Raw genomic sequence first — 13,186 nt, forward strand, 5'->3', positions numbered from 1 at the left:
GGATGAGAGGGGATCTCATCGAAACCTGTAGGATTCTGAGGCAACTGGAGAGGTTAGAGGTGGGAAGAATGTTCCCGATGTTAGGGAAGGGACTTTGGCTTTGGATATGAGTTTTGCTATTTCGGACTGAGATGAGGAGAATCTTCTTCACTCAGAGAGTTCTTCACCGATGGAATTTCCTGCCGCAGAGAGTTGTTGATGCCACTTCATTGGATATATTCAAGAGGGAGTTAGATATGGCGCTTACAGCTAAGGGGATCAAGGGGCATGGAGAGAAAGCAGGAAAGGTGTATTGAGCGAAAGTTCAAGCCATGATCTTATGGAATGACGGTGCACTCCCGAAGTGCAGATTGGCCTACTCCTGCACCTATTTTCTCTGTTTCTCTATGTCTATGTTCACCTACTCCCAGTGTGGAAAGGGAGGTACTTATTAGAGCTATCTGCTGAAACACACACCGAGCAGTTCACAAAAGATTCCCCCTGTTCACTTCTGCTGTTAGTGCTAGTTTTAATCACATCCAGGTCTGAACTGTACCTGAGCTGTGGTTAATATTCTGGATATTTTTCAAATAAAGGAAAGAATGATGGGCTTTTTAAAGCTCTTACTTCCAATGCTTTAAATTACCAAGTATGTCGTCAATACATCCGAAAATAAGATTCATTCTTCTGGCCGGACGTTCCAGTTCGATGACTCTCTGAATGATCTGAGCCATCACGATCTGTTCAGTAGTGATACCTGCGTCCAGCAGATGGGGATGTTCCACAATTTAATTCCAACTGAGAGGTGCGGAAATGATCCCGAGAAAAGTATGTGTGAGGAGAGCTCAGGGTCAGATTCTCAGCATGCAGCTCCCCTCAGGGTCATCACACACTGCACCCTCCCTGGGGCAGCTCTGGGTCAGTCACTGAACATACTGCACCCTACAGGGACATCACACACTGCATCGTCCCTGGGGCAGCTCTGGGTCAGACACTGAACATACTGCACCCTACAGGGATATCACACACTGCCCCTCCGTGGGGCAGCTCAGCGTCAGACTCACCACTTACTGCATCCCACAGGGACATTTCTCACTGCCCCCTACCTGGGACAGCTCAGGATCAGACACTGAGCATTCTGCACCCCACAGCGTCATCATACTTTGCCCACTCCTTGGGGCAGCTCAGGGTCAGACAATTCACCCCGCAGTGATATCACGCACATCCCCGTCCCTGGGGCAGCCCAGGGTCAGACTAACGCCTTACTGCACCCCACAGGGACATCACACACGGCGCCCTCTCTTTGAGCAGCTCAGGGCGAGACACTGAACACACTGCAATCCACAGTGACATCACACACTGCCCCATCACTGGAGCATCTCAGATTCAGAAACTGCACCGCAAAGGGACATCACACACTGTCCCCTCCCTGGGGCAGCTCAGGAACATGACCTGAACAATCTGCACCACACAGGGCGATCACAACCTGCATCCGCCTGTAAGAATACAGGCTTTGGTGTGTATTTTGAGGAATTAGGCATTGCAAGTGTAAAATGAACCAAAGACATTCATTGAAAAGCTTGCTTCTGCAAAGACAAAGACACTGCTTTGAATTTGATGCTGACGCAAGGTCCTGGCTCTGCCACCAGTCACTATGGTATAACGTCACAATTATCACTGCGAAACAAATATATTATCACTGGGAAATAATACGGAGGAGCTCAGATCTGTCTTAGTATGTCGCTCATCTCACTTCTCTGAACGTAGAATCACACAGAGCACTTGCAAACTGTTGAAAATAATAAATTATAAATCGTTTTTTCAAATTGTAATGCACTTAATTATAACTCGTTACTATCAAAATCCTGTGTTACGTCGTCAGCATGGAAACTGAAAAGCAAAACAGAAAAAGCTTGTACTGAGGTTGAAGAAAAGATCTTCCAAAACCAATGCCTGGAGAGAGAGGGTCCCAGGCTCCAGACTGGGAAGATGTGGATCTCTAGGAGTTTAAGAGCGAAATACCTGAATTAGGGCTAAAGTAATTCGGTGTAATTAAAATAAAGTAAGAACGTCTGAGAGTAGGATTTAAATTGCGTTCATGGTAGAATAGCTGTCTTTAGCAGAAACACTGAAGTCAGAGAAATTTTCTGAGGAGATAAGTGCTCCCACAAGATTTACGCAGACAGCTCACACATATAATGAGAGGAGGCCACGATGTTCCAGCCACAGGAGATAACAGGGACAATGCCTTTTTTAAGCAGAGGGTAACCATATGTCTGCCAAGGAAATTAGCCTGAGAATTAGCCTGAGAAGACCTTCGCAGAAAAGTTACACAAAACCTGCAGAGGCTTTTCCCCAGCAACAGTCGCCAGAACTGAATGAACCAATGGAATCATTAGAATTTACTGTATCCAATAAAATTAATGTAACTGTACCACCAAATGAAATTGCTGTAACCTGTATTAACCAATAGAACACTTCCCCGCGTAGTTCCACCATTTTGACTGTATTTGAACTGTATAAGAATGTAACTGCGGAGCTTGTCCCATGAGATCGGCGTTGAGATCAGTCAGTTACGGTACTAATGAGGCTGGATCTCCGTTGATTGATCTGGTTTTAATAAACAACACTTTTCTATATAAAGGACCTTTCTTGTGAGTGTTTTATTTTTAATAATTTACACCAGGAGATACACGCTTGGACTGATTTTTCGGTGACTCCGTTCCTGGTGTGTATCTTCGTGAATTTGGATTATTCTCATCGTGATTGTGTCAGGAAAGGCACCGATCCAGAGACGGGCAGAAGGTATACCAGTAGCAGGAACGAGGAATATTCCTTCCTCCATCCCAAATCACCATCACGAGTAATATCATTCTCATTTTTAATTTGAAAACTCATGCTAAACTCCGTTATTAATTTTCGCTTATCCTTAAATAAAATCTGAACTATTCGCACTGTGGTGTCAGCTTCAGTCTTTTGAGCAGACAGTCCAAAGAGATTTCCAATTTAATCTTATGCAGGCACATCATACACTGCCCTCTCGTCGGGGAAGCTCACAGTCACTCACTGCTCAAATGCCACCGCCCCCCCCACCAACCCACAGGGACATCACACACTGCTCCCTCCCTGGGGCAGCTCAGGGTCAGGCACTGAACAAACTGCAATTCACAGGGACATCACACATTACCCCCTGTCTGGGGAAGCTCAAGACCAGACACTGAACAAACTGCACTCCACAGGGACATCACACATTACCCCGTCCCTGGGGCAGCTCAGGGTCATAATTGCAACATACTGCTCTCCACAGGGACATCACACATTACCCCCTTGCTGGGGCAGCTCAGGGTCAGAAACTGAACACACTGCTCTCCACAGGGACATCACACATTATCCCCTCCCTGGGGCAGTTCATGGTCAGACACTGAACACAATGCTCTCCACAGGGACATCACACATTATCCTCTCCCTGGGGCAGTTCAGGGTCATCATTGCAAAATACTGCTCTCCACAGAGACATTCGACACGGCCGGCTCAGGGTCACTCGCTGCATAAAGTGCCAACCACCCACAGGGACATCACACACTGTCCCCTCCCTGGGGAAGCTCACAGTCACTCACTGCTCAAAGTGCTCCCCCCGCCCCCGACCACATATTGACGTCACACACTGCGCGCTCCCTGGAGCAGCACAGGATCAGACATTGCACCCCACAGGAACATCACGCAACGCCCTTTCCCTCGGGCAGCTGAGGGTCAGACACTGCACACCACAGGGACATCACACACTGCCCCATCCCTGTGGCAGCTAAGTGTCAGACTCAGAATGTATTGCACCCCACAGGGACATCACACACTGCTCCCACCCTGGGGTAGCTCAGGGTGAGACACTGCACCCCACAGGGACGTCACACACTGCGCCATCCCGTGGCAGCTGAGGGTCAGACTCAGAACGTATTACACCCCACAGGGACATCACACACTGCTCCATCCCTGTGGCCGCTAAGGGTCAGACTCAGAATGTACTGCATCCTACAGTGACATCACACACTGCTCCCTCCCTGGGACAGCTCAGGGTGAAACACTGCACCCCACAGGGACATCACACACTGCCCCATCCCTGTGGCAGCTAAGGGTCAGACTCAGAACGTACTACACCCTACAGGGACATCACACACTGCTCCCTCCCTGGGGCAGCTCAGGGTGAGACACTGCACCCCAAAGGGACATCGCACACTGCCCCCTCCCTGTGGCTGCTAAGGGTCAGACTAAGAACGTACTGCACCCTACAGGGACATCACACACTGCCCTCACCCTGGTGCAGCTCAGGTCAATCACTGCAGCCCACAGGGACATCACACACTCCCGCTCCACTGGAGCAGCTCAGGTTCAGACACTGCTCCCCACAGGGACATCACACGCTGCCGCCTCCCTGGAGCAGCTCAGGGTCAGACACTGCACTCCACAGGGACATTACACACTACCCCTGGGGAAGTCAGTGTTCGAGGAATTGCAGCTAGAAGGGAATCTACTCCACACCTTCTTGCCATGAATCCAGAATCGGATCCGGACCGAATCCTGCAATTCCCGGCTGCACTCTGTGAAGCCACAGACACCACGGGAATCACACGGACCCGACAGAAAATCACACTCACTCCCACCGCAGGCCCCACAGGTTAGGGCAATCGACCTGGGACAGTGGGATCATTGTCTCTCCAAAGGATTGTTTGCTCCATCCTCTCCCAGAACCCAAAACTTTGGCTAACAGATCTGAGCGATTGGGTCACGAAACGGAAGAAGACATATCTCCCCCATTCCAGGCCCCACAGGTGAACAGCTCTGTCATTTCTCCACAGCACCTATACTCCCTTGAAGAAGCTGACTCGGGCTCGGGGGAGAATTAATCACTGATCATTTCGATTGATACCACAAGTCATACAATTGAAAACTCTCATCGGCCACTGTCCGAGTGTCAACCAGAACCTCTCTCACGGTCTCCTGTCCGACGCCCCCCCCCCCGCCCCCTCACCAGTCCCTGTGCAGACGAAACCACACCTTCACTCATCATCCCCTGTCCCAGTCTGAACCAGGCTGACATAGACTCTCCTTCACCAGTCTTGTCGCAGATTGATTCAGATACTCTCACCAGTCTCTGTTTCAGGGTGAACAAGACAGAACCAGATCCGCCCACCAGTCCCTGTGCAATACTGAAGCACAATCGTCACCATTCGCTCCTGTCCCATTCCGTAGCAGACTGAAACAGACACTGCCTCACGAGCGCCTGTCCCAGACTGAATCAGACTGAACCAGATGCTCCCACCATCCTTTGTTCCAGTCTTCAACAGAGTGAAATCGACCCCCTCACCAGGCACTGTCATACGATGCACCAGACGGAAGTGGACCTCCATCACCATCCTCTGTCCCAGTATGAAAAACACTGACCCAAACCATCCCTCACCATCTCCTGTCGCAGTGTGAACCACACTGAGCCAAACCCTCTGTCACCAGCCTCTGTACCATCCTGAAACAGACTGAATCAGACTCATCCTCACCATCCACTGACCCAGTCAGAACCAAACAGACCCAGACCTCCTTCACAATTCACCGTCCCAGTCTGAACCAGACTGACCCAGACCGGTCCCCGCCAGCCCCTGTACCAGACAGAAATAGACTGAACCAAACCTACTGCACCAGCCACCGATCAGGTCTAAACCAGGCTGAAGCAGAAACTCCCGAATCAGTCCCTCTCCCAGTTTGTACAAAAAACTCCCTAATCAGCCACACTCACAGTCTGAACCAGAAACTCCCTAATCAGACCCTCTCCTAGTCTGAACCAGAAACTCCATAATCAGACCCCCTCCCAGTCTGACCAGAAAATCCTTAATCCGTCCCTATCCCAGAATGAATCAAACCCTCCCGATTCAGAACATTTCCCAGTATGAACCACAACATTCCTAATCAGTCCTGTCCTAGACAGAAACAGAAACTCCCTAATCTGTCCATTTCCCAGTCTGAACCAGAAACGCCCTAATTTGTACTTGTCTGCGAATGAACCAGAAACTCCCTAATCAATCCCTGTCCCAGTCTAAACCAGAAACCCCGCAATCAGTCCCTGCCCCAGACATTATCATAAAGTCCATAATCAGTCCCTGTCCCAGTCTGGACCAGAAGCTCCGTAACCATTCATAGTCACAACAGGAACCAGAAACTTCTGAATCAGTCCCGGTCCCAGACTGAGCCACAAACGACCGAATCAGCCGCTGTCCCAGTCAGAACCAGAAACTCTATAATCAGTAACTCTCCCAGTCTGAACCAGACTATCCCTAATCAATTCCCCGTCCCAGACTGAAGCGGAAACTCCCTAATCGGCCACTGTCCCAGACTGAACCAGATACTCCTTAATCAGTCCCTTTCCCAGTCTGAACATGAAACTGCCTAATCAACCCCTGTCCCAGAATGAACCAGACACGGCCTAATCAGTCCCTGCCCCAATCTCATAGAAACATATACGATTCTGTCGGTTACACGATAGGTTACATGCGGGTAGAATGTTCCGATCTTGGTGAAGCCCATAACCAAGGGACGCAGTCTTAAGATAACGGGTAGGCCATTTAGGACTGAGATGAGGAGAAACTTCTTCACTCAGAGCGTTGTTAACCTGTGGAATTACCAACTGGAGAGAGCTATTGATGGCAGTTCAATGGATATATTCAAGAGTGAGTTAGGTATGGCCCTTATGGCTAAGGGGATCAAGGGGTATGGAGATGAAGCAAGAAAGCGGTACTGAGGTGAATGATCAACCATAATCTTATTGAATGGTGGTGCAGGTTCGAAGGACCGAATAGTTACTCCTGCAACTATTTTCTATGTTTCTATGTTTCTCAGCCCCAAACTGAACCGGACCCACTCTAAGCAGTCCCTGTCCCAGTCAGAACCGGAAACAACCTAATCAGCCCCTGTCCCAGTCTGAAGCAGAAACTCCCTAGTCGGTCCCTGTCCTCGTCTAAGCCAGGAACGCCCTAATCAGACCGTCTCCTAGACTGAAACAGAAACACCCTAATCCGTCCCTTTCCCAATATGAACCAGAAACTCCCAAATCATTCCCTTTCCAAGTTTGAACCAGAAACGCCCTAGTCAGTCCCTACCCCAGACTCAATCAGATACTCCCTGTTCAGTACACCTCCTCGTCTTAACCAGAAAATCAATAATCAGTCCCGATACCAGAGTGAACCAAACCCTCCCTAATAAGACCCTGTCGCAGTCTGAACTCGCAACTACATAATCAGTCCCTGTCCCAAACTGAACCAGAAATTCCCGAATCAGTCATTATCCCAGACAGAACCAAAACGTCCCTAATCTGTTCTTATCCCAGACTGAACCAGATACTCCCAATTCAGTACCTCTTTGAGTCTGAAACAAAAACTCCACGATTAGTCCCCATCCCAGAGTGCACCAGACCCTCCCTAATCAGCCCCTGTCCAAGTCAGAACCAGAAACTCCAGAATCATTCACTATCCCAGTCTGACCCAGACTCTCCCTAAACAACTCTCCATCCCAGACTGAACCGGAAACACAGTAATCGGCCCCTGAACCAGACTGAACCAGATACTCGCTAATCAGTACCTTTCCCAGTCTAAACTTGAAACTCCCTAATCAGCCCCTGTCCCAAACTGAATCAGACCCTCCCAAATCAGTCGCTGTCCCAATCTCATAGAATCATATACGATTCTGACGGTTAAAGTATAGGTTACATGCGGGTAGAATGTTCCCGATGTTGGGGAAGCCCATCGCAAGGGGACAAAGTCTTCAGATAACGGGTAGGCCATTTAGGACTGAGATGAGGAGAAACCTCTTCATTCAGAGAGTTGTTAATCGGTCGAATTTCCTGCCGCACAGAGTTATTGATGCCAGTTCATTGGATATATTCAAGAGTGAGTTACATATTACCCATAGATAAGTGGAAAAAGGGATATGGAGAGAAAGCAGGAAAGGGGTACTGAGGTGCATGCTCAGCCATGATCTTATTGAATGGTGGTGCAGGCTAGAAGGACCGAATGGCCAACTCCTGCAACAATTTTCTATGTTTCTATGTCCCAAACTGAACCATACCCTCACTAATCAGTCCCTGTCCCAGTCTGAACCGCAAACTCTCTAATTAGCTCCTGTCCCAGACTGAACCAGAAACTCCCTCATCTTTCCCTGTCCCAGACTGAACCAGAAACTCCCTAATCGGTCCCTGTCCTAGTCTTAGCCAGAAACGTCCTAATCAGTTCCTCTACAAGTCTGAACCAGAAAGTTGCTAATCAGTCCCTATCGCAGTCTCAACCAGAAACTCCCAAATCAGTCCCTTTCCCAGTCTGAACCAGAAACGCCCTAATCTGTACCTGTCCCAGTCTGAACCAGAAACTCCCGAACGAGTCCCTCTTCCAGTTTGAACCAGAGCTCCCTAATCAGTCAATTTCCAGACTGAACCAGATACTCCCTATTCAGTACATCCCGTGGCCTGAACCAGAAACTCCATAATTAGTCTTTATCCCAGACTGAACCAGACCCTCGCTTATCAGGTCCTGTCACAGTCTGAACCAGAAAGATCTCAATCAGTCCCTGTCTGGACTGAAACAGAAATTCCCGAATCAGTCCCTATCCCAGACTGATCCAGAAACTCCCTAATCAGTCCCTATCCCAGACTGAACCAGAAACTCCCGAACCATTCCCTATCCCAGACTGAACCAGATACTCCCTATTCAGTACCTCTCGTAGACTGAACCAAAAACTCCCTAATCCGTTCCTTTCCCAGTCTGAACCAGAAACTCTAGAATCAGACCCTGTCTCAGTCTGAACCAGAAACTACCTAATCAGTCCCTGTCCCAGATATAATAGAAACTCCTTCATCAGTCCCTATCCCAGTGTGAAACAGAAACTCCATAATCAGTCCCTGTCCCAGACTGAACCCGAAACACCCTAATCCGTATCTGTCCCTGTCTGAAGCAGAAACAAGCTAATACGTCCCTGTCCCAGACTGAATCAGGAAATCCAGAATCAGCTCTTGTCACAGACTAAACCAGAAACTCTCAAGTCAGTCCATGTCCCAGACTGAACAGAAATTCCCTAATTAGTTTCTGTCGCAGACTGAAACCGAAACTCACTAATCAGTCCCTGTTCCAGACTGAACCTGAAATTCCCTTATCAGTTCCTCTCACACACTGAAACAGAAACTCCCTAATCAGCAACTGTCGCAGTATGAACTGGAAACTCCCGAATCAGTCACTGTCCCAGAGTGAAGCAAAATATTCCTAATCAGTCCTATCCTAGGCTGAACAAAAAACTCGAGAATCAGTCCCTGTCGTACGCTGAACCTGTCCGTCCTTAACCAGACCCTATCCAGGCTGAACCAGAAACTCTCTAATCATTGCCTGCCCAGTCTGAACCAGAAACTGTGTGATCAGTCCCAATCCCAGAATGAACAAGAAACTCCCTAATCAATCCCTGTCTCTATCTGAAGCAGACCGTCTCAAATCAGACACTGTCAAAGTCTGAACCAGAAGCTCCCTAATCAGTTCCTGTCCCAGACTGAGCCAGAAACTCCGTAATCAGACACTGTCCCAAGCTGAACCAGAAACTCACGAATCAGCCCTGTCCCAGTCTGAACCACACCTTTCCTAATCTGTCCCTGTCCGAGTCTGAACCAGAATACCTGTCCCAGTCTGTCCCAGACTTAACCATCAACTCCATAATAAGGCCCGCTCCCAATCTGAACCAGAAGCTCCCCATTCAGTCCCTATCCCTGTCTGGACCAAAGCCTCCCTATTTTTCGCTGTCCCAGTCTGAACCCGAAACACCCTTATCGTTCCCTTTCCCAGACTGAACCTGACCCTTCCTAATCAGTGCCTGTCCCAGTCTGAAACAGAATCTCCCTTATTCGTTTATTTTCCAGACCAAAGCAGATCCTTATCTAATCAGTCCTTGTCTCAGACTGAACCAGAAACTCGCTAATCTGTCCCTGTTCAAGTCGGAATCAGAAAAACCCTAATCACTCCTGTCCCAGTCTGAACCAGACCCTCCCTAATCAGCCGCTGTCCCAGTCTGAACCAGACGCAGCGGTCGCACATTTAACTTGTATAAGGCTAGCACGAGCTGACATGTAAGGAGCTGGTTATTTACCGGTAATTAATGGACATCTGGAACAAGGTGTCATTTCATGTGGTGAATGCAATTTCGCTAAATTCCTTCAACTGAGAGCTGGATCTCAGGGAATTCACGGTTAGAGTGATCTTCTGTATAACCGAGATTGTACCCAGAGGCATTTCATAGATTTTTCACCCCAAATTAGAGTGTTTGTTTCTGCTTGTTTGCCTGTCCCATGAGATCACACTGGTTTGGTTTGGCAGGTGTGGATATATTCTCGTACACAAGGTGTCTGAATTGTGTTATGCAAGCACGGTGCAAAAGAGTGTCTTTACCTCTCCGTAATTATTTAAATGTCTCGATAATTCACGCCACTTTCTGAATTTGGACATTTAATCGTATTCTGTCGCAGGACTGACAGAGAACTCATTGGCCCAGTGCTTTCCAATAAGACTTCAGATCATGGTCCAGGAAATGATGGACATACAAGGTCCCATGGGAGAAGATTAGAGATTTATCCCCTCTGCCGATGCAGAATAACCTGTTATTTCTCATATGTACTTCATTGAAGAGATAGATAAATATATAATCGTATCAATAGGCCAACTCGTAGTGAACACGTGACACACACAGTGATACGGGTACCAATTCCCCAATCGGAACATACACCAAAAAAATGATTTGCTTTACTTCTTCTTCAACCACTATATACAAACTGAACATTTAATTCAGTCTCACTGAGAGTATCACCGATGAATATAAGAGCAGACCGATTATGCTTCAACTGCATAAAACACTGGTTCAGCCACAGTTAGAGTGCAATTCCTGCACATCGACTACAGGAAAGATGTGATTGCACAAGAGAGGGTGCAGAGGATATTTAAGAGGATGTTGCCTGGACTGGAGAATGTTGGCTATGATGCAAGATTGGATAGGCTGCGGTTGGTTGGTTTCGAACAGAGATGGGAGACATTGTTGTGGTGTATAAAATTATGAAGGGACGAGATAGAGTGGATATTTCCCTTAGCAGTGTGGCCAACAACCAGGGTCACAGACTTAAAGTAATTGGTAGACGGTTTAGAGGGGATTTGAAGGGAAATGTATTCATGCCAAGAGTGGTGGGGGTCTGGAACGCACTGCCTGATAGGAAGGTAGAGGTTGAAATGCTCACCACATTTAAAAAGAGCATTGGATTTGCACTTAAACTGCTGTAACCCACAGGGATACGGATCCAGAGCTTGAAGGTTGGGTGAGACTGGATAGCTCTTGGTCGGCCTGCGGAGACAGGATAGGTCAAAAATCGCCACTTTCCGTGCTGTAAATTTCTATGATTCTATGATCGTGCTGACCTAGAGCCCGGAGATTATAGTTAGATATATTTGTGTAAAAATTATATAATTCAAGAAGTTTTAATTTGAAGGACATTGTTTTCTACGGAGAAAAAGTAATCCTATCTCGACAAGAATATTACCAGATGGATACAGTGGGTTGAGATACCTAATGATAAACTACCAAGTATTTGAGTGAGAGACGCTTGTTGATGGTCGGAGAGTGCACTGATGTTTACAGGGTTGTTGGGGAAGGGAAAATGAGGGGTTGTAGCAGATTGCGTCAAGAGCAGCGTCAACCCCTATTCACCATCCTACAGGGCGCGGAGGAATGAAAAGGATATCACTGCTTTATTCTCAACGCTATTGGCATCCCGTGAAATATAAACAGACGAGTTACCTCCTCCTGTTCCCAGGTATCTTTAACCTGTTTCTTGCCAGTTAGTCATTTCGATTCACATAACCGAGAACGGTCGCATAGTGGTTATGTTACTGGACTAATAATCCAATAACGACCTGGAGATATAAAAGCCCACTATGGCAGCCGGGGCATTTCAGTACAGTTACTTAATTAAATCTGCAATAAAAAGCTATTGGCAGTAATTGTGACCAGAAAGCTACCGTAATAGTGAAAACAACATTTCCGGATTGTCTTAAAAGCCCATCTATTAAACTCCTTCATTGCAGGGAAATCTACCGTACTTACCCAGTCTGGCATATATTTGTGACTCCAGACCAAGAGCGCGGATCCAGATTTAGTTTAGGTCTAACTGATCTCTGAAACGGTCTACCGAGCCATTCAGTTGTACCGAGAACAACGGATGCAGAAGGCGGTTCACCACCACCTTCTCAAGGACAGTTAGGGATGGGCAATAAATCACGTCCTTGCCAGCGACGGCCACATCCCATAAACGGATAAATAAAAGAAACCCTGTACCAATGCAACTTTCTTATACTCTTCCAGCAACACTATACGCTGCTATCAACAATGGTATGGTTAACAAAGAAAATATTTCCCAGGCTTCAAAAACAATAGCTCCTCAATACCATTGATTGTTTCTGCAAGATCTGCATAGAATAACCAAAGAAAGCAGGCCGCTTTCTCCAAACAGGGAGGGCATGGAGGATAATTCCGACTGTAAGCACTCGATATCGAGATCTGGCACCAAAGTGTCAGCTGTGACTCAATGGGAGCACTCACTTCATTGGCGGAATGTCAGAGGTTCCAGCCCCACACCACAGACTTCAGCATATGCTCGAGGCTGGCACTCCAGTGCAGTACTGAGGGAGTGTGCCAACGTCCATAATGCTCTCTTTTTTGTGAGATATGAAACCAAGGCCCCATCTACTTGCTCAGATTCATGCCATTATGTACACAAACAGTAAGCCTTTCTTTAGTCGCTTTTGCCACATGCCTGATATCAATGATTTTATTGCCAACAACGTTCACATTATTCCCCAAACCAAAACCCGATGCATTAATCTATCCCTTATAACAAGTCAGTAAAAGTAAGGATGGTAACCCACAACAGTTAATACTAAACCAAGTCATATATTACTTAACTAATTACATTTAAAAGCAATCACAGAATGACACAGCACAGAATGAGGCCATTCGAACCATCATGATTGTGTAGGCTCTTTGAAAGTGCTACCCATTAGTCCCACTACAGTGCTCTTTCCCCATTGCCCTGTCAATGTTTCCCTTTAAACGATATATCCAATTACATTTTGAAAGTTACCGTTGAAGCGGCCTCAAA

This window comes from Pristiophorus japonicus, unplaced genomic scaffold, assembly GCF_044704955.1.
Source record: "Pristiophorus japonicus isolate sPriJap1 unplaced genomic scaffold, sPriJap1.hap1 HAP1_SCAFFOLD_47, whole genome shotgun sequence".
Taxonomy (NCBI): Eukaryota; Metazoa; Chordata; class Chondrichthyes; family Pristiophoridae; genus Pristiophorus; species Pristiophorus japonicus.